Source organism: Perognathus longimembris, chromosome 21 (assembly GCF_023159225.1).
Source record: "Perognathus longimembris pacificus isolate PPM17 chromosome 21, ASM2315922v1, whole genome shotgun sequence".
NCBI classification, from domain to species: domain Eukaryota; kingdom Metazoa; phylum Chordata; class Mammalia; order Rodentia; family Heteromyidae; genus Perognathus; species Perognathus longimembris.
The window spans coordinates 9,415,522-9,438,876 of NC_063181.1; positions in this window are offsets into that span (position 1 = coordinate 9,415,522).

Consider the following 23,355-nt stretch of genomic DNA (forward strand, 5'->3'; position numbering starts at 1 on the left):
CTGTCCTTGGCTTCTTTTTGCTAGCACTCTACCTCTCAAGCCACAGCGCCACTTCTGGCTTTTTTCTATATATGTGGTGCTGAGGAATTGAACCCAGGGCTTCACGTATACCAGGCGAGCACTGTACCACCAGGCCATAGTCCCAGCCCCTTGAGTTTGTACTCCATGTAATCCTCAAATTTATGTAACAGTACTTGGAGGTGGGCCTTCTGGGAGGTAATTAGGATTTTCTGAAGACTTAATGAGGGGCCCATGACTTCCTCCATGACTAATTGGTGTTCCCTACAACCCCACTCCAAACTTTATCTCTCACTTGTTTTCTTTTTTATTTTGTGGCATTAGGATAAACACCAGGCTTCATGCTTCCTAAGCAATTGCTCTATCACTTGAACCATATATCCAGCCTCTTTGGGCATTGATTGCTTTTGAGGAAGTATTGCACTTTTTTGCGTGTGTTTTTTTTGTGTGCTCTTCCTATGTGTCCTACCCCATGTCACTGGAGATGGCTTGCAAGCACCGCTGTGCCCAATTCTTGGTTGAGATGGCATTTCACAAACTTCTTTTTGCCCAGGCTGATCTGTGATTCCCCTGAACTCTGCCTCCCAAACTGTGAGGATTACAGGCTTCAGCCACCACACTTAGCGCATACTTTCCCTCTTTCTATTCCAATTGCACAACGTCGTTTCTGTTTCCTGATATTGACAGACAATGCTTTGTCTCCACTCTTCCATTGTTCTTGAAACTTGGAATCGGTTACTTTCTTTAATGATGTGCTGCCATGTCTTGAGAGACTAAACCCAAATGATGATGGGAGTTGAGGGAGCAGGAAACAAAGATGGTGTAGTACATGACCTCCTTCCTCTCCCCGCTCTACTTTAGCCGGTGAGGCTCCGTTGCCTTCATTACAATTCTTTCTGGGGGCTGTGCTTTCTTTGAGGGCACTCAGTCTGCAGATCCATTTCACTTCTGCATGCCCAGTGCTTGGGTGGTGTCAGCACATCATGGGCTACAAGAAACGTAACGGGTACTGAAGAAAGAGTGAATGGGCTTAATAGACATGACTGGACCTGCATAGGGGATTCCCCCTCACCTAGGAATGGAGCCACTTCACCGTCTCAACACGCACATATGTGTGCACATGTGCACGCACATACATGTACACACATGCATGTGTACACACACAAATTCTTCAGTGACACTTCAAAAGTGTTCAGATTACTGAGGCTAGGGAATAAGCTCAGCCTTCGTAGCCTGCCTCACAAGACGATGAGCCATAACATTTGGAAGGAAACATATCAGGGAACGGTTGTATAGAGATCAACTAGGAAACGTTATTTTTATCTCCCCCAAGGATCAAACCTACTAATATTGTCTGAGGTCATGAACTATAAGAGAAGCCCCACTGACTGTGGCAATCATCTTTGGCAAGAGTGCATTTTTCCTTCCATAAAACCTGAGTGATAGAATTTTGGATACTTCAGAAGAGGTGCAGCTTTGAGGTAGGGCTGGAGCGAGCCCAATGTCCGAGTATGGAAGGATTGCTGTGTGTACCTGTCTATGTGGCTCATGGCTGTCCTGAAGTTGAGCTGCTAATTGAATGTGGGCCCCTGGTGGGCCCAGCAGGGGTGGAATGAAAATTGGGAGCAGGGTTGGAGGGGCTCAGGAGCCCTACGAAGTCCTCTTGCCCCCTTGTTTATCTGTCCAGGTTGCTGAGAGTTCCTGTAGGTGAAGCCAAAGGCCTCTGGGAGTCCCTTGACCTCCCTTTGCTCTCGTGTCTTCAGTTTGCATGCTGTCCACAGGCCAGTCAGCCATGGTACAACTCTTTACAGAAAGAAATCACTCAGCAGCAGCCTTTACAGCCGATATAGGAAAGAACCATTGTGCCACTTCTCCTTTAAACGTCCCTGTGTCTGTAGTGGGACAGGTTAAGGCTTACAGCCCACACTCCATCCCCCAGCTTTCCAAAGTGCACTGTCCTTGTCTGACATGGTTCAGAAATATGAGAATCAGCCCAGTAGGAGTAAGCATATATGGAGGCAGTGGATTTGGGCTTGAGAGTCGCTTCCCACATCTGCCATGTCTGTATTCCTTGTCTCTCATGAGACTCCCTTTCTTCTTCCCTTCTGGGGCATTCAGCTAGCTCAGCCAGCACACTATGCATGATGTGGCCTGACCTTTGCCTTTCTTGTCTGAGTGTGAATTGGAGCCCTGCTATTGCCCTTTGGGGAAATCTTCACCAATTAAATCAGCTACCACTTATGGAATGTAAGATGGTGCTCCTTAATCAGGTTTCAGGCATCCATGGGTAGAAGCACCCTGTGAGCACACCTGTGTACCGCATGTTTCAACTCAGGTGCTTTGTAGTCCTCATCCTCACAACACCTGCACAAGAGAAATTCTTTCTTTGATGCTACTGGGGATTGAACCCAGGATCTTGTGCACGGCAGACAAGTGTTCTACCACTGAGCTCTACCCTCCATGCAAGAAGCACCTCTTCTTTTAATAGATAATGGATGTAAGATTCAGAGAGGCCAAGTGCTTTGTATAAGTCACAGAGGGAACCTAGCCAAGATCCTTACAACTCTAGCCTTGTCATTTAGTTCTTTTGTGACTCAGATCAAAGTGAGGATGAGCCTATCAGGAAAACAGTCTGACGGCCATTGCACAGTGAATTTCTCCACATTGCTACCTTCCAGTCAGTACTCACAGCATGACAAATCTACATGCAGTCTTACCCACGCTAGCCTGTTATTCCATATAGGACCATAGGATTAGCCTTAGTTGTAATGGTCATCCAATTGCATAGAAGTTTTTCTACCTAATCTGCAATTTTTAAAAAAAAATTTATTATCAAACGGATGTACACAGAGGTTAGAGTTTCATACGTTAGGCATTTCTTGTACTGTTTGTTACCTCGTCCCTCATTCTCCCCTCCCCCTTCCCACTTTCCCTTCCCCCCCCATGAGTTGTTCAGTTTATTTACACCATACAGTTCTGCAAGTATTGCTTTTGTAGTTGTTTGTCTTTTTTTACCCTGTGTCTCTCGATTTTGGTATTCCCTTTCAATTTCCTAGTTCTAATACCAGTATACACAGTTTCCAAATACTCATATAAGATACAGAGATAGTGTAGGTACAACCACAGGAAGGGGATACAAGATCATCAAAAATAGAAGCTACAGTTTCACATAGCATGTTGAAAGTAGTTACAACAGTGATATAACAATCGTTTCCATAACATGGAGTTCATTTCACTTAACATCATCTTATGCGTTCATAAGGGTATAGCTATTGGGCTCTTGTGATCCTCTGCTGTGACTTGCCTAAACCTGTGCTAATTATTCCCTATAAGGGAGACCATAGAGTCCATGTTTCTTTGGGTCTGGCTCACTTCACTTAGTATAACTTTTTCCAAGTCCTTCCATTTCCTTACAAATGGGGCAATGTCATTCTTTCTGATAGCGGCATAAAATTCCATTGTGTATATGTAGCACATTTTCCTGATCCATTCATCTACTGAGGGGCATCTGGGTTGGTTCCTGATTCTCGCTATGACAAATTGTGCTGCGATGAACATTGTTGTGCTGGTGGCTTTAGTGTGATTTTGTTTGTGGTCTTTTGGATATATACTCAAAAGTGGGGTTGCTGGGTCATAGGGGAGCTCTATGTTTAGCTTTCTGAGGAATCTCCATACCCCTTGCCAATCTGAAAATCTTTAACCGACCCTTTAGGGCAAAGGGATTTTTCTTGTCCCTCTGTATTCTTCAATTTCTCAACTTTAGAATTCAATATTCCTACTTGTTTCCAGTTTAGAAGATTGTCTTTGTTCTCTTTGTGCAAGCTCCCTAGAGATCAGGTACGGAAGTGGCATGGTTGCTACATTTCCCCTCATCACCCCAATCATCATCATTGGTGTGAGTCATTTGTGCTCAGAAATTGCTGGAGACAAAGCAAAGAAAAAGTCATTTTGGAGGTAGAAATGACCTGAGAAATATTGTGAGACAGATAAGCAGAAGAGCTGTTTATTCCCACGGTGGGTGAGGCCAACCTTTGAGGCAGATAAATCTTTGCTGGTAATATAGTACTTATACCACAACTGACACCTTTTTATATCAACTCAGAGAATTGCTTTTGTGAGGCTCTGATACAAAAGGCTGCCACTGCTCTTGCTTGCATATCAATAGCTAGGCAGTCTGTTGCTGATCTCAAGTCTGCCTTCTGGGCAGCTGCCCCATTCATGGGGGCCTCAGAGTCTGAGAAGGACAGGAAGGAAGGATGTGGCCCCAACTCTAGGGGCTACTAGTAGAAGCAGGAAGACAGTGGGGAAAGGGAGGGCTTTTGCTTGCTCCTGGAATACTCCTCTGTTTTCTCCCATCTCCGAATTCTTCATGTAGGATCCCACTGGAGCTGAGATGGTTCTAAGCAGAGTTTTTGTGCACACAGCCTTTGCAAGACACTGGAGGCCTGAGGCAAACAGACTAAGATGATTTCCAACTTAGTTCTTTCTTTGTCCACTAAGACATACAGTGGATAACTTAAAGAACAAAGAGAAGCAAAGAAAAAAATAGCATTCATAACATTTTGTCTGTCTTCCAAGGGCAAATGTATTTTTTAAAATAAGAATAAAATCTTACTGTAATGCTCTCACTGTTTATGCATTTCCTCCTTTGCCCTTGTCATATCCCTACGTGAAACCCCATACACGGTGTGATCAACTTGTTTATGATGGTACTAAGACTCAAGGGGCCCCGATCAGATAGGATTAATGTCCCCATAATAAGAGGCAAAGGAGTTTTTTCTTTCTCTCTTTCTAAACCATGTGACCATGGTACAAGGTGGCTATATTCAAGGCAGAAGAGAGCCCTGATCAGAAACCTGATAGGCCGACTCCTTGATCTGGAATTTTTCCAGGCCCCAGGACTGCGAGAAATAAATATCTGTAATTTAATTTAGGATGTTGTATTGCAGCAGCCCAAGGTAACTCTCACACATACTCCGAATGGAACCGTGTTTCTCTTGCCCCACTTCCTTAATAGGTTATGCCCATCTCCAGCACACGTAACCCGGCAGCATCATGTTGACGTCTCTAGAACATAATGGTACTCACAGGTCTTTGGATCAGATCTTCCTGGTTTTCCCTTTGCTTAAAGGCTTTCCTTTACCCTGTGCTCTCCATCTCATTCAACGTTTCCCTGGAATTAACATGGAATCTGCGAGCAATAATACGCACATTATTAACTGTGTGATTTTTACCAAGTTAATCTCTGCAAGAAAGATCCGATTTCTCTGTTCACAGAGTGCAGGAATAATTTTCCACAGTGAATAAATCACGTAAATGAAGTGATTAGCTTCAGAGGCTGGGAACTTGTAGATGCTCGATTTTTAAAAGTTATTTTGTACCCTCTGGAATATGGTCTCCATGCCATCTTTTGTGGCCATCTGACTGGCTGGATCTCTTTTCCAGTTGGGTAGATGCCCGTATAACTTCCTTTGTCCTGTCACAAGGCAATCATCGTGTTCCACACCATGAAAGTCATTTTTCTCTTATGACATGGGTCTGAACTTGGCCAGAATCTTTTCCTAACACTCCTGGCCCAGTGTTCTTTAGGTTAGATCTCATTGTTCTGGTCCTAGGAATGAGTCTTTTCCAGCCCAGATCTAGGGATTCCATCACATTCCTAGCCTATTAGGCCCATTCCAAAGCAACAGCTCACTTGCAGGATAGTGTGCCACTTGTAGTTCAGAATCTGTAGTTGTAGATCGTTGGCAAAGCTGGAAACCCATGTCCTTTGTCAATCTATAGCTTCCTTTCCAAGCAGCTGCCACTACACAATGGAATTAACATAAAACACAACTCGGCAGAGACACACTTAATTTATGGTGATTATGCTATCTATTATACAACACAGTTTTAAGTAAGACAAGCTCCTTGGAGAACAGGAGGGGGAAAAAACACACGTTAAAAAAGGGACCCAATCTTCTTCAGAATCACATAATGACAGAAGAGTCTCAGAAACAAAACACAATTCATGCTATAATAAATAGTGTATTTTCAAGCACTTAACATTGTTCAATTCTCTCTTTCATTCCCATCAGGAACTCAGTTTATTTCAGGTGGGGAATTATATATATATATATCCAACAATTTTAAATTCTGAGAGACAATTAGCACAGAGTGGGGATTTGCACTGGAGAGAATTCCAGGGTGAAAACCACTGGGTGGTTTTCAACTAGACACAATAACAATGCCTGCGGATGTAGAATGGATAGCTCTAGGACCAGGCATAATATTCTTTCCCAGGGAAAACTGAATCCTGAAACAGACTGAAATACATATCTCCTGTGCCCTAATTTTCCAGGCCTGGGCAGCAGGAAGCTAATGCTGTTGGGTTATCCAATTTTACTCTGGGGTCGCCTCTGTGTGTGAGGCCAACAGGATGAAACAAAAAAACAGGATCCCTGAAGTTTGCAAACTCTAATTCCATGGCTGACAACCCCAGGCACCAGTAGGGGTCTCAGTTATTTTACCCATAGAATGGGGCGATATCAGCCACAGAGAATTATGATGGGAATTTGATGAGATGTAATAGCTATTCTAATTACATAGTGTACAACCAGAGCTCAATGATGCTTACAGTACTTTGTTCTACTTTTTTGGTTTTCCATGCCTTTCCTTTCTGGAGTGTAATAAGAGGCAATACTATCCCTAAAAGAAGGGGTCCTGCAAATAAAGATGCTAGGTGGCTCTGGGGAGGTCTTGGAGGCAAGAAGGTCCCTTAGGCAACTTTGAAACTGTCCCTTGCTTTGAGGATGGATATCAGTCCAGTGGCCTGTGGAGTTCTGAACTGTACTGGAAACAGATGACTGGATTGGGTGGCTACTGGGAGGGAAAAGTTTTATTCCATCCCTCCTAGGTCTTCAGCCCAGTAAAAGTGTTGGGGGTCATCAGTAGACCATCATGGTCCCCTTACTGGTATGCTGAAGCTTCACCAATAAGGGACTGAAGAAAGCATCTATCTGTATGGTAATAGAGAGGTGGTAATAGAGCTGTGGAAACACAGGAGCAAAACACTCTTGTTCTCAATGGAGGAGGACGTCTCTGCTTCTTTTAACAGCAAACTTCAATTCCAAGATGGCTTTTATGCAAATCAAACCACTATTTATGAAATGGTCCTTGGGTAGAGAGGCCAGACCCCAGGTCAGGTACAGAACGAAGCAAAACATGAAGAAGATTCTGATCTGCTATATAACATGTGCATTTCAGATGCTACCCAGGGGGCTGGACTCTTCAGGGAAAGGTGAGCACCGTGGGACAGCCAGACACCCACTGCCAGGAGCTGGCTCAACAGCTGGCCCGCCTCTCTGGAGGTAGAGAGGGAAGCTTCAGCTAACTGAAGTCTGCTATGTGTGGGAAGTATGCTTCACACTAGCCCTGGCCCTGCACTTCCTATCATCTGCTTGGGCTCCTTCCCTCACCCTTCCTCCACCCCGTGGGGCTTTCGGAAGGATAAAGACCTGTGCGTCGTTCTCTATGTCATATGACCTCCACACATAGTAAAGCAATAATTTATCTGGAGTTATTATCTTTTATACTAAGTAAAACGCAAATGTTAATCAGTCCATTATGCATTATGTACCTGTCATACATACCCAGCTCCTGGAAAGCGGAGGGCTATAGGGGATTCAACGTGAGAGTCTATGTGTAGAGTAATTAACAGTTATGGAACATTTTAATGCATATTTATTATGCAATCCACAACAAACCTGTAGGGTCAAGCAAATGATAGTTATTAGCACAAAGATAATCTTTGATATTATTTTGACCTTCATTATTATGATCTTCATTTTATGAAAAGAATCCACGAGCCACATGTAACTGAGTCATGAAGCCTGGTCTCGTATTCTTTTCACAACTCCATTCTTCTTCTTACAAATATATGCAAGCGGAGCTATGTGTTTAAAGATTGTTGCTGAAATATCTAGAACTGTATGTAGTATGAATTCCAAAAAACTTATGGACACCCCTGGTTTGCAGATAAAGTGAGAAGGGAAATAAATCATCCTTTCGGTCATGAAAGCTCTGGAATTCAAATGTTTACTAATCTTAATGAAGTGCCAACAGCACTACATAGGTTAACCCTTCATTGGTTAGACTACCCACATTTTCTCCTTTCCTATGATGTTTTACAGAAATGACATCTTTTACATGGAAGTGATAACTTAATCCTTTCTTCTCAGTGATTTATTTTCATTTTGTTGTTCACTCCTTTTTGCCCAGCAACTACTATTCTCACATCCCTAATGTACTTCTCCTTGAGTTCCCATGGCGGGTCTGGGTTTGAGTTCACAGATGGGGGAACCATGTTATAGATACCATTGTCTCTATGGTTTTGGTAAACCAGAACAGCCTGTATTGAAAAGTATGCTAAGTGGCTTTGTAGAATTCCAAGTAGACGTTTTGTATTTTTCTTCAGAATGAAGTGGAAAAGAGCAACCATCATTTGGCTCACCTGCATTAGTCACAAAGAAATCCCACTCTCTCAGATTCTTAGAATTCAGCCCTTGCTTTGACCATCAGGCCATTGCAAGTTATTGGGTTTCTGGTCTCTAGGAAGCTGTTGGTAGAATATTCATCTGAAGTGGATGAGACAGACTTGGTGAGTAGTAGCGAGGCCAGAGAGGATCGTGGTTTCAGAAGGCTTTTATGCGGGAAACCCCCAGTAGAATACAACATTGGCAATTTCCATATAGGAAATAGTGAAGAATATGAAGAAGATCTCACTAGACATATGGATCAGTGGTAGAGAGCTTACCTAGTTCTGGGTTTGATCCCAAGCACCACAGAGAGAAAGAAGGAAAGAAGGAAGGAGGGAAGGAAGGAAGGGAGGGAGGGAGGGAGGGAGGGAGGGAGAGAGAGAGAGAGGAAAGAGTGAAGAGGAGAGGGAGAGAAACAGGAGGAACATCGAATTGGAGAAGCCCAGTTCCAGTAAAGACGGTGAGGCACTGGCTGAAGTGTTAGAAAGAAAGAGAGCCCTGCCGATCAGGACATCACAATTTTCTTCTGTACAAACACTGAGAGGGGGCAGAGAAAAACCCTTTCTTTAACAGAAAAAGAAGTAATATAGAAGTCCAGTGAAGATATTTGTAAACCTGGTGTTTGCAGAAAAATTGGGAAAAAAAATAGGAGGCTAATGGGAAGGAAAAGAACTCTAAGATTGAGCAGGGGGTTTGGGGCAAAAGGAGAGTCAAGCAGGGAAGGGAAAGAGAAATGGGAAAAATAAAGGGAGGAACATGAAAACGAATGTAATGGTTGTGGAGGAGGCACAGAGAAAGCATAGCTCCTATTGAATAACACGCTGGGACTGTGGGTATGACTGTCAGGGAAGAGGAGGGGCCCAGGCCACCGGGCAACTATTATTATATAATTAAGTCTAATAACAGTAATTCACTAGGAGAGGTCATTGCCTGAATTGTGGATGGAATCTGATTTGATAAGACTGTCTCTTCTTGTATTCACGCTGCATGATGGGGGGCCACGATGTCAGGGGAGCCTAGTTAGGAAGATGAGGCAGCTGATTCCCCCTCCAGCTCTCCTGAATAGAGGCTGCTCCAGACTCAATCACATGTGATTATGCATATTTATAATTCTCCCAGTCATTGCCTTCTCTTTCCATTAATTATGGCGATTAGCTTGAACAATTGTTGATGCTAATTGGACTTGGAGAAATACGTTTGGGTTGTTCACTGGTCGGTGCTCAGGGGGAATTGGGGAAAAGAAGAAATAAAGGCGACACACAGCCTTCATCTGTCTGAGGTGGGTAAACACTACCAGGACAGTTACCCAAGCTCAACCACAGAAGAAGGAGAGCCTCTGGTCAAGCTCTCCTTCCCCAGGTGTTTCTTCTCCACCTATTTTTCTTATTCCCTTGGTTTTATCCTGCAGGTACAGCATACATTCTTTTCTCTATGCATTTGTTTATGCTATCTCTTCTCCCAGAAATGCCCTCCTTCTCTCTTCATGACAAAGGCCCAGTTGATTACCTCACCTCTGCTATGTCAGTCAGTTTTCCATCCCAGTGACAGATTACCTGGAGCCAATCTGCTGACATGGAGGAAGGGTTTATTTGGGCTCAAACTTTATGGAGGTTTCAGTGCATGCTTGGTTGGCCTATTGGCTTCTAGGTTGGTAATGAGGAAGAATATTATGAAGCCAGTGAAAGGTAGAAGAAGCTGCTCCTTTCATGGTGGCCGAGAGAGAGAAAGAGAGAGAGAGAGAGAGAAGACTGTCTATATCCCCTTTGAGAATATGCCTCCAACGATCTAACTTTCTTTCACTAAACCTCACCTCCATTTTTAAGGTCACCTAGTGCTCCAGCAGCACCAGAAATGGGTGACTAAGCCTTTGGGTGACTTTCAAGATCCAAATGAAAGCATCCATCATGCAACTGTCCTCACTAATTCCAGCTAGTAACTCTCTGACTTTGAATTCTATTGTTATTGCAGTAGAGTAGCTCTGTTAAGAACACGGGATTTAGAGTTAGCAAAACCTGCCTTGGATCAATTCTGCTATTGATACTTGTTTGATGTTAGACAGTAACTTAACTTTGCAAGTCTTTGTTTTTTTCATCTTTATAACATTAAAACAGTAATATGATCTCTAAGTAAAGTTGTGAGCAAGACTCATGTCTGGAGACCCTTCTATCCAATTTTACTCAATGCTGAGAATTTAGGTTATGCTTAATGAGTTCTAGGTGCTTAATTGAAGATCATACACTCCAGTTTTTCATTTTTGAGACCCTTTTAGAGAAAATAACTTTGGAAATGGGAGGAGTTGGAACAGAAAAATAAAATGTAGTCAATGCAAGATGAGCATTGTTATCTCATAATTATTAAAACATTATACAGCTGTAGTACATCCATATGATTATTATCAACATCTGCTTGGGAGAAAAGAGTGGTTCTGTAGTTAGAGTAAATTGAGTTGGACTGGAAATTCTTAGCCAAGGCTAGCATCTGACAACCGTAAAGCAATCAGATTGCTGTTGCTTTCAGGTTTATGGATTTGTGCTAGAAAGGCAAAAAGAGATAGTAAAAGAAACCCAAATTCCCTTGTAAGTATACTGGGAGCACAACTGAAAGGCACAAGTTAAGAATGGTAATTTACTGCCCATGACATTGTGAAATATTTTATGGAGGAAGCAGTAGAAGGATAGGGTGGTTGGATTTCCGTCCTGGATTTGGTTTTGTTGCTTAACTACAATTCATTTGACAAATACTTAACAAATGCCTACTGTATGCCATGTTTTAAACTAGGAAGGTTCAATACACTGGCCTCCTGAGATGAAACACTAGTGAGAACTCAGGTTTCTGTTATGGGTATCCATGAGCAAGGGCAGAACATTGGGCACTTTACTATCCACTCATGGTCAGGTAGGTGTCTTTGTCTCTGAGATCATCAGAACCTGGCCGAAGAGCTTCAAAGGAACATTGATTATAGAGCTCTGGACCGCATGAGGCCATCTACTCAGCTGAGGGCATAGGACATGAGCCTCACCTTCTGACCAGTCACTTCTAGTTTGTGTCACAGAATATGCCTGCAGGCTGATTGTCCAGCCTAGATCAACGTTCCCTATAGGGTTTTCAAACCTGGTTACTATTTAACTTTGCTTCCCCTTGGAAAGTTTTGGCATCCAGTTCACATTTCTTGAAGCATCTAATCTCATTAATCCAGTAAGCATTACTAAGTGTTCATTTTATGCATACATTGATAGTAAAATACAGTGATTATATCCATAGATTCTCAGGAATCTTACCAAATACATGCAGAACCTATCTCTTCCACCTACTGCTGATTCAACATTGAAACAAGTTCTTTAAACATGCTGTCTCTGTTCCCTCACTTTAAAAATCAGAGAAATGTGGTAACTATCGTATAGGCTTGTTATATGAAAGAATTGAAGTATACTGATTTCAACAGTGAACATGGGGTTCAGTGCTTGATATATTTTGAATATTATTGAATATGCGATTCTACAAACAAAAACATGTATAAAATGCTATAAGAATTATAATAGGCTATATGAGATATGCTGAACCCATCTAAAAAACATCATTACTTCACATGAAGGGAGAAGGAAGAAATGTTACAATGCAGAAAATATTCAGGGGAAGAAAGTGAGGAGGTTATTTTTCATGTGCACAGAAAGAGGGAATGGTAGCCAGAGGGGGGAATATGATCAACCGATGAAGAAGAAAGGTGAAAGTAAAGTCTTTAGGGCATAAAACATCAAGGGAGTTGAGAATTTCAAATGCTTGTCATGAATGGAGCTCAAGATAGGATGCCAGGAATGGAAGCTTAGATGAGTGGGAAGAGAATTGGTGAAAACTGGTGAGAGGCCTGTTTCTCACTGGGGGAGTTTGGTTTTTCCCAACAGCACAAGGAAACCACTAAAGGGATTTGATTGTGGTCATGCTAAGTTCATACTTGTGTTGTTGCCCAATAACTCCAGGAAATTCTGTTAGAATTTAGACAGATTAAAGTCTGGGACTCTTACAATAGGACAAACACTCACACAAAAAGCTGAAAGTCACCTTGGGCAAGATTGGTATTAGCATGATAGATAAAATGGAAAATGAGGGCTAAAGGAGAGAGTACATGTTGATTTCACTGAGCTTGTTGCTTGTGTACTTACCATTTAGAAACACAGGAAAAAAGAGAGTAGTGAAGGAAAAAGAAACCATGATATTCTGGATATGTTACATTTAAAATGCTTGAGATCTCAAGATGGCAATGTTTTGTTTTGTTTTTTTGGTTTTTGGTTTTTTTTTTTGCCAGTCCTGGGCCTTGGACTCAGGGCCTGAGCACTGTCCCTGGCTTCTTTTTTGCTCAAGGCTAGCACTCTGCCACTTGAGCCACAGCGCCCCTTCTGGCCGTTTTCTATATATGTGGTGCTGGGGAATCGAACCCAGGGCTTCATGTATACAAGGCAAGCACTCTTGCCACTAGGCCATATCCCCAGCCCCTAAAGATGGCAATGGTGAGCAGAGTCAGAGCCATTTAGTCTGGGGCCCAAAGACTGGACTCAGTTATTTAGAGATAGTGACTTGGGAGCCTGTAGTCTACAGGTGATAAATTGAAACCATGAGGAAGGTGACCAACGCTAGAACTCTAGAGAGCACAACTGTTACAGGACAAGAAGGAGAAGGTGAGAGAAAACATGATTATAACATGAAACATGATTATAAAAAGTTACTCAGAGCAGGGCACAGTGGCTGATGCTTGTAATCCTAGCCACTCAGAAGGCTGAGATCTAAGGTTTGCTGTCGGAAGCCATCCTGGGCAGGAAAACTCCACGGGACTCCAATACAAACTACTCAAAAACAGGCAGTGGTGGTATGGCTCAAGTGGTAGAGTGCTTGCCTTGAGCAAAAGAAGCTTAGAGCCAGAACCCAGGCCTAGAGTTCAAGTCCCAGGATGGAAAAAGGAGTTGCACAGAGAAGGGAAGAAAGCTAAAACAGAGAGTGCATTAGAGAAGGAGTTAGTGCCATAAAGTCTAGGATCAATAGTGTCAAATGCCACATAAATAATTTACTCAGAGGAACAAGAAAGTTGACCATTGGCTTGGCTTGGTCTCAGGCCACTAAGAGCTGTGGGAAACTGAAGAATGTCATGGAGCTGTGGAGCTAGGTCACTATAGACAGTAACAGAGGAGTCCCTGCTGCTTGACACAGAAACTGAAGGTACAGAAATGTGACACTCTTCTTAGCTCTTCTTACCCCAAAATCATTGACTGTTCTGAGACTCTAAGATTTTTCTCTGTTCTTTCTAGAATGTGCTAAAGGGAAAAGACATAACCAAAATCTGGCTTTGGGTTGAACAGAACACTAGTATAATTTGTGCTTTAAAACAACAGGGGGTCACCGGGCGTTGGTGGCTCATGACTGTAATTGTAGCTTCTCAGGAGGCTGAGATCTGAGGACTGCAGTTCAAAGCCAGCCCAGGCAGGAAAGTCCATGAGACTACTTTCTCCAATTAACCACCAGAAAACGGGAAGTGGCTCTGTGGCTCAAGTGATACAGCACTAGCCTTGAGCTGAAGAGCTCAGGGACAGAGCCCAGGCCTAGAGTTCAAGCTCCATGACTCATAAAAATTAAAAAATTAAAAAAAACAGGGCCTAAGAGCAGCATGTTTACAAAGCTATAGCTATTGGTGGTTGCCAGTTGAAGTTTAGAAGAGATCTTACCACCAATGCTTTGGAGAGGGGCCCTCTCAACTAGAGTTGTTCAGGTTGACTGGGCCAAGGCTGCCAACAAGATGCCAAGAGCCCAGAGCCCCAAAGAAAGCATACATCTCTTGTTTCTCAGGAACTCTTCCAATAATTTGACTGCTTCTCCCCCCTTGAGGTCTGGTTGTACCAAACCAAAGTGTTAAATGCTATGCTGTTGCCAGAGACCACATTCCCAGAAGGGGCGAATGGCGTACAGGGACTGGAGGAGAGAGAAGAACCGTGGGAGCAGAAGGCAAGGCAAGTATCTTCCCCTGCAGTGAGCCTTGCTGCTGAACAAATCCAATAGACCAGTCTATCTTCATCCAACATCTTTCTTATTAATAATGTAAGCATGACGGAGGCTGCTATTGATCTTCGATATCTAAATCTTACTTCTCTATGAATAAAAAATGTAATAAGATCTCAGAAATAAGCTAAAGACCACTGCCTGGGTCTAAATGACAGGGATAAATTAGAGTACACTGCAAAAGACTGGAAAATGTTAATGGATGGCAGTCTCAGTTTGCTTACCTGCTGCTAGCATTGGGCAGCTCAAACCTGGAATGATTGGAGAGCCCAGCAGAGAAGATCACTGACCTCAGACTCTCTGTGGCCTGCAGGACAGTAGCAGATCCATCACTGTCAAAGGCCCTGCAACAGTTAGAGTCCAGGCCCCTTTGGTCTGAAATGCCTTTTTGACTCTTCCTTTTATTTGTCTAAGTGTGTGGTGGGGGAGGGTCAGGTTATTGCTTTTCTACTTTCGGGAGGATTATAGATGTTATATAAAATTAAGTATGGTATAAAATGGGAAAATTACACAGTAAAATATCAAAGGTAACAGTGAAATAGACATTGCCAAATACCTGTGATATACCTGTCTTCTCCAGCAGGAAGTGAGTTTAGTTCTGTGCTTTATTGTGTCTGAAATATATACTCTACTGAAGGTTGTTTCTCAGATCCATTAGTGTTCTGGTTTTCCTTCCTTCCTATGTCTTAGGATGGTTCAACTCACAGTTTAGGTTCATAGCCTGGTTTCTTTCGATGCAGGAGAAGATTTTCATAAAATAAGGCCACATGAAATCAAAGAATGCAATGAATATAACGTACACTATCTTAGCTCTGCTTACATTTTTTGGTATCACCACTGCTGTTCACAGGTTAGGGCAGAAATAGGAAGTGCTGAGTTGCTTCTCAAAGTCAGTTTTTATGTTCTTTTGTTGCTTTCTAGTCACAGAAAGATGATTGTGGCCAGAAATAACAATTAGCCTCCATTTTTTCCTTGCAAAAATAAGGTTATTTCTAATGGTGGTAGGATTGTTGGACACCATTGTTTTTCTGTGTGTCTCAGAACTAAAAATACCATTCTCAGCTCCTCAGGTTCTCTTTTGCGTCTCTCTCTCTCTCTCTCTCTCTCTCTCTCTCTCTGTCTCTCTCTGTCTCTCTCGCATCTCTGCGCTCCTCATTTTTGCCTCACTCACCCACTTCAAAGATCCACATGGACAGGGCGTTCCTTGTCACTGCCTCCCTCCCTTGAGATCAATGCCTCTCTCTCTCTCTCTCTCTTTCTCTCTCTCCTGTTTCTGCTAATATCTGAGACTGAGACAGAAAGAATAGGAAAACAGGATTGCTTGTTGCTGTAGACACATGTTATATATCAGTGGCATCATGAAATAACTTTATGGCCTTGAGCAAGTCACTTCACTTATATCCTGGACAAGGGTCATCTCTTAGTGTCTTCTACGATCTGATAAACAGAGTTTTACCTTCACTGTTTCCCTGAATTGTTCTTTCAAAGGTAACAATTATTTTCTAATTAAAAATCCAATAACTTCTCAGTGATCAACCTATTTGACCCTGGTGGCAACATTTCATTATTGATTTAGTTTTCTTTTATGAACTCTTGCTTTTTTTTTTTTTTTTTTGCTATTTAGGGATTCTCATCTTATGGGGCGAGATAAAACAGGAGCAGGTTAAATTTCATATAGAACAGAGCTAATAGATTTAGTTTCACTATTAATATTGATACTTAGGAAAATTTTAGTAATTTTTATTTTAAACATTGCAATTCTATAGCCTAAATGTAAAACAGGGTATCAGTCAAATCGTAAGAAGAGGGAAATAGGAGAAAAATTCAAAGGGAATGCTAAAGAACTTAACATGATAAAGCATGAAACTCAATAACAGAACACAGATAAGATATATTAGTTTTTAAAATAATGATTAGCAATCATAGATTTATACAGAAACCTATTAGAATAAAACATAAGAACAAGTTGCTAAAACCTAGGAGTTCTTAAATATAAAAAGTTGTTGGATGTGATACTAGAAAATGATCCATAAGAAATTGGTGATTGGCATTTCCTCAGATTAAACTTTGTTGCTGGATGAAATACCCTGTGAAGGACATAGGCTGGGAGAAAATATTACCAACCACTCACTCCATAAAGGACTTGTATCTAGGATACAAAAGAATGTGTCAAATTCACTGGTAAAAAGGCATGAATGTTACAGCAGGCACAATAACAAATAAGTACAGGAGAAAATCCTCAACATCACTAACTGCTTGAAAAACATGATGTAAGACTCTAAGATATGCTGACACTCCTATAACGATGGCTAAAATTAAAAAAGAATAAACAAGTCAAATCTTGGGAAGAGTACTAACGATAGATCTAATGGGACTGTAACATGGGTTACCAGTTGCTTATAAAGTTAAAAATGTATTTATAATCAATGTAGCAATTATACTGTTGGGCATTTATCTTAGAGAAATAAAAATTTATGTTCACATAAAAACTGTGCAGGAATCTGTAGAGATGCTTTTCAAAACTAGAAGTAGCATGTATGTCCTTCCATAGGTGATTTGTTGAATAAATGCTGGTACAGTTTTTTAGGGCAGTTTCAGTGTATTTATGTAACATTTTCAAAGTGACAAAACTGCTGAGATGGAAGGAAAATTGGTGGGTATATGAAACAAGGTTGGGCTGCTCAAAGTATAGGCCTAACTCTCATGGGTCACCTGAGGGAGTTCCTTCGTAGTGATGAGATCATTTTGTATTCTGACTGTAGTGGGGATTTCACAAATCTATATATGTGATTAAATTGCATAGAAGTGTGTGTCAAACACTGACACACCACACAGAGGCACATGACCTTTCAGAAACAAATGCATCATAAAACTTAAATAAACTGTGATGTGTATAACATGGTTAAAGAAAAGTCAGTTTCCAGGGTGATCTTCTAGTTGAAGAATTTGTCATCATGGGAGAAAACTGACAAAATGCAAGTGTGTTCACAATCATTTCCTATTCCTTTTTCAAGTTAAAGGCAAACAAATGACATATATTTTCTTATGTTTTTCAGGTGAGAGTGTTTAGTCCCCAACCAATAAGAAGATGCATACTTCTTGTATAGACCTTAAATTCAAATACTATTTTTCACTAAAATGAACCTAAGGATTTTGGAGAAACTACTGAATTGAGACTCATGAAGAACCTATTCAAGATGAGACTGGGGTATCTTTTAATGACAGAAAGTAAGGCAATACTAAGCTACCTGAGAAAAAAAGCAATGAATGTGTTATGTCACAGGGACTCAGGAGCTAATTGAATGAGCCTAAATAGAAAAAGCTGCAAAAATCAGAGTAATGAAATAAATAAATAATAGTGGAGTTAATCCAACGTCTAAAATAAATCACCTGCAAGTCCATTCTAGTGTAAATAAAGAATTAGAAAAAAAATAACTGAGGGGAATAGCTTGGACAAATCACCCCTGAGAAGAACTCCAAATAATTGAAGTAGATATTCCACCCAAAAGCAAGTGAAGCACATCTCCCCAATCCTGAAGGGTTAGCTGCACTTGAGTAAATCTCCAACTGTGAAGAAGTATATAGGAAGAAATACAGAAAAATAACTTCATAGGAGGGAAGTCTGACAAACACTTTGCCAGCCAGGTAATCTCCATAATTATGTTATGTTGTCAAGATGCCTTGTTGCCCTGATATGAGGAGGATAACATTTTATTTCTAGGCCTTCTCTCATTCCCAAGAGATAACCTAAGCTCAGTTAAAAAGCATCAAGCAAATTTCAAAGGCACACTCTGTACCAAACACCTGACCCAAACGTCTCCAAACTGTTAATGATCATTGAGAACAGGTGTCTGAGACACCATCGCCACAGGCAAGAAGCACTGAGAGACAGCATCATAGAATGAGGTATCCTGGATGATTGATCATGAATAAGGATATTAAGAAAAAAAAACCCATAAAAGATTCTAAGAAAACTGCTCACTTTAGTTAATAATTTGCTACCTGTACTGGTTCATTAGCTGTGACAAACATACTGAGTGTAGGTATGAGTAAATTAGAATCTGTACTGTCTTATAACCTTTCTGTAAACTTGGAACTAATTTAAAGTGACAAATTTATGTACAAAGTACGCCAATTTCAATATTAACATGTGAGTTTTAAAACACACTAAACACAAGGATTCTTAGATTGTTAAAACACCACAAAATGCCAACATATAGAGCCCAACCATGTGACATTTATAAAATAGGCCTGCAACAAAATTACATCTAAAATTTTAGAATGAAAGTTCTTGTGTAATGATACATCAAGTCAATACAAATGAGAAAGAGTCATTATTAATATGAGCAAAGGAAAATTCAAGACAAAAAGCAGTTAGCAGGTTAATGAGGTCATTCTTCATGATAAAGGTATAATGAGCATTAGTGTTTCTGTTGTAAATATCATAAAAATGACTTTGGAATACATGAATAATGGCATCGCACAAAGAAAGGAACTTTATTATCGTACTCTTAGTTCTGAATAGATCAAATTGACTTGAATAATTGGAGAAAGTGATGAATGAGTAATATAACAAGCAAGATTAATTTTACATATAGATATCAACATGTGTAACCTAAGGGAACACATTTTTCTCCAATAACCATGACATGCTTATAAAAAATTGATCACATCCAAGGTCATAAAGAAATGTCTATGAATTTCAACAAGTTGGTTTATATAACATTTGCTAATTATCAAATAATGAATGCAAATTCAAATCTCAATTGCTTTGATAAAATACGAATGAATAAAAATTAAAAAATAAGAATTAAGAAACGTGAATATTGGAAACCGTGTTTACTGGTATTGGAAGTAGGAAATTCAAAGGGAATACCAAATTCGAGAGACACAGGGTAAAAAAAGAGAAATAACTACAAAAGCAATACTTGCAAAACTGTTTGGTGTAAGTGAACTGAACACCTGGGGGGGGAGGGAAAGGGGGGGGGGAGGGAGGGGGGCATGAGGGACAAGGCAACAAACAGAACAAGAAATGTATCCAATGCCCAACGTATGATACTGTAACCTCTCTGTACGTCAGTTTGATAATAAAAATTTGAGAAAAAAAAAAAGAAAATAAATTGTAAAATGGTACTGGAAAAAAAAGAAACGTGAATAAAACAAAAATCAATAGAAAAACAAGTTGGAAGCAATAACAGTAAAGAAGTAATTGATGAATTTAGAAAATGAAAAAGCAATTGGAAATAAAAATGGAAATGAAATTGGAAATAAAAATCCAAGATCTCTTTAGAGATTTTTCTAGTGAGTATAATGAACAGTGCGGGAAAATGGTACTAAACACAAATATAGTCATTATACCATAAAATTCTGACATTTCTTAAAATTCAAAAAATACATAATTTTCAAATCTGTTATTCAATTTTTTAAAAATCGCAAGTAATTGAATGACTTTTTGTAAATGTGGAGACTAAAAGGAGCCCAGAAAGAAAAATAATCTTCACAGTATAATTACAAGAATTTTAATTGTTTTCAGAAATTAGTTACATTGCATATAAACAAAATTCTTACACTGTGTTATTTTCAACTTGAAATAATGTTTCTCTTATTTATCTTATTCCCAAATTGAAGGAACTCATCAGTTTGAGCCATTTTCCAGCATCTGAAGCTTAGTCAATCTTCTAGGAAGTAATATCATTCTTTTTCAAAATCCAGATTAATGTCAAATACAGTCTCAAAGTTGTTCCATCTGCCCAAGATGTAGAGTATGTATAACACAAATTTACAACAAATTTACAAAGAATCACTTAAATGATGGAGAGAAACAGATCACAAACTCTCCCAGAATCCAAAGCCTTGTCTAAACGCACCAATCTGGAATTTCCTCTGCCAAAGCTTGAAGAAACTGATCCCACCTCTGATGCACAATTAGGAACCAGAAGAAACAAGCGGAGAGTAAACAAATACAGAAAGTTCAAAACCCGCACAAGCAGGATGGGAAGTCTGTATTGGATAATAAAGCAAAAGAAAGTAAAACTTGTGTTAGGCAGCTGGGTATAATTTATTCCAAATACATAATTTTACTCTATTATTTAATGTGCAGACATTGATCAATGAAGGACAGATGTTGAGAAATATCTGACATTAGGAAAAGGAATGTGACAAAAAATTAAATACACAGACTCATATCAATATGAGACAATAAGGAGATCACAAAAACATCCGAAGGAATTACGAGAAATAGTTCTATAGAGATTTTTCTCTCAGGTCGATATTGATAAAACATTTTTTATGATTTATTATGTATTAATAATTTAAAATCTATATCAGAATATCTTCAACATCAGAATGTACAGAATGTATAGAATATATTTAGCTTGTTTTATGTCATTTTGTTAAATAAATGGCAAGATAATGTATGCATAGATCTCACTGCAGAATGTGGGTTTAATCATTCTCCAATCATCACTTTATTAACTTTTTAAGACCCAGAGCATAAAACAAGCCATCAGATATTGTTATTGATTGTGACCTTGACCGAGTATTCCCCCTCATTTCCAAGAATTGCAGTTATAATATACACTCATTTCAGAATGGACTCTAAATCAAAGCTAACCTGTCAGAGTGCCACAAACTTAGATACAGTCTGAATTACTCTCTTCTGTATCAAAAGCAATGATAGCTTACTAAGTCCTTTCCCTTTCCCTTTTCCTGAGCTTACCAAAAACCTACATTCCTCAGTATCCTTTGTGAATACTTTGGCCAAGGAGTTTTAGCATACATGACACAAATCATTCTAGGCTAAAGGCTAAAAGACTGGTGTGTGGTGAGTTTTCTATCTGTTCTCTCTTCCCCTGCTCTGTTCATCATAGAAACACAAACAACATGACAAAGCCATGTGGGGACAGAAGTTTCCTGATTTGCTGAGGCTTTAATTGAAGGTTGATGCCTTGAAGAGATAAAAGTATTCTTTTTCATGAAGAAAAAAATGTTTCGCATATCAAAACAATGCAATCTCTGGGTCTATTTGTTACTGAAGCCTTACCTAGCCTAAGAACTTGACTGAGACTTTTCCCCTTCAAACAGAGTATAATAGTCAATACTACTTTTCTTTGCATTGTTCTACCTTTTGAAAAATGGTTATAATGAGGACACAGTATAGACATTCTTATGATACCACAGTTGGCTTTTTGTATGTTTCTGTTATATCTACACTGTTATACCCAACACAGTATAACAAATCACAACCATTTTAAGGTTTGAGAATGTTTAATAAGCATATATATATGTATGCATACACACATATTAGCTACTTCTTCTGGCTAAAATGGTCTTTTCCTAGACTTCCTAAATGTTATCTTAAATTCTTGTCAAAGTGGAACTTCTCATGTCCTCAATAAAGCCCATAGTGACTATTCTAGCCACCAATTTGGGCAAGGCATAGTGGCTCCCACCTATAATCTGGTACTCAGGAAGCACAGAGCTAAGGAAGTGCAGTTCAAAGCTAACATATCCAAAAAGTTCATGAGATTTCATCTCAGCTAATAAAAGCTAAGCATGGTAAAGCATACCTATTCTCCCAGCTACCTAACTAAACTTTCAAAAAAGGGATGGCGACATGGCTCAAGTGATAGAGTGACTCCCTAGTAGACCCTGCGATCAAACCCAGTATTTCTAAGTAAATAAATAGATAAATGCATAGATGAACCAATAAGTAATTGCCTATCTAGCAAGTGCAAAGTCCTGAGTTCAAACTCAAGCACTGCCTCCTACAACAGATTCCACCAACTCTACCTTTATATTCTCACTCTCTCTCTCTGTGTTTCTGTCTCTTTCCCTCTCTTTCCTAATCTTTCTCATCACACTGTATTTATAATGTTCCACACTACAGTTTAACTTTTTTACAATTCACTTGTTGCTTATTTTCCTCCAGCTCGTCATCTGTTCCTTGATAGCAAATTCTTCTGAGGGTGAGGAGTTTTATCTTTTTTGTTTATTGCTAGAAAATATTTCATACTAAGTACACATTCAACAAAAATTTGTTGAGTGATTTTTAAAAAAATTATGGCAAGGCCTGGTGTTGGATATTATGAGAAATAAATAGATGCATTCCATTTTGAACTTAGCTATAATAAGCACAACTCTAGCAAGGGAAACCAGTAACGCCCAGGCAGCACTTCAGTGGTAGCTATAAAAAGTAGTATTAGTCAGCCATAAAATAGAAAATTTGGAAAAGAATGAAATCCTGTCATTGGTGATAACATGGATGTGATAGGATGAAATGATAAGTGAAGTAAGTCAAGCACAGAAAGACAAGAAACACCTGTTCTCACTTATAGGCAGAAGATAAAACCGATGACCTCACGGAAATAAAAGAAAGAGTATGGGTCTACAGATCCTGGGAGTAGGGCGGATGGAGAGAGGAGGTTTAACTGGCCTAGGGTTTGGCTAGACAGGAGAAGTCACTTATTTTTTATAAATATTAAATATTTTATTATCTTTGTGTAGTTGTACAAAGGATTTTCCATTCTGCAAAGAAGTTTATTAATATAGTGCTTCTTGATCAATGTCATCCCTTTCAATATTCTCGCACAGTAGGGTAACTATGATTGACAACAGCTAAAATGTACAACTCAAAATACATTATAGAAAGGATACTAATTAGATGTTCCCAACACAAGATACAATCAATGTTTGAGATGACTGATAAATCAGTAACTAAGATCTGTTCATTATCACACCAACGCCTTGAATGTGTACCATTATTGTGTGTCAATAAAAAATA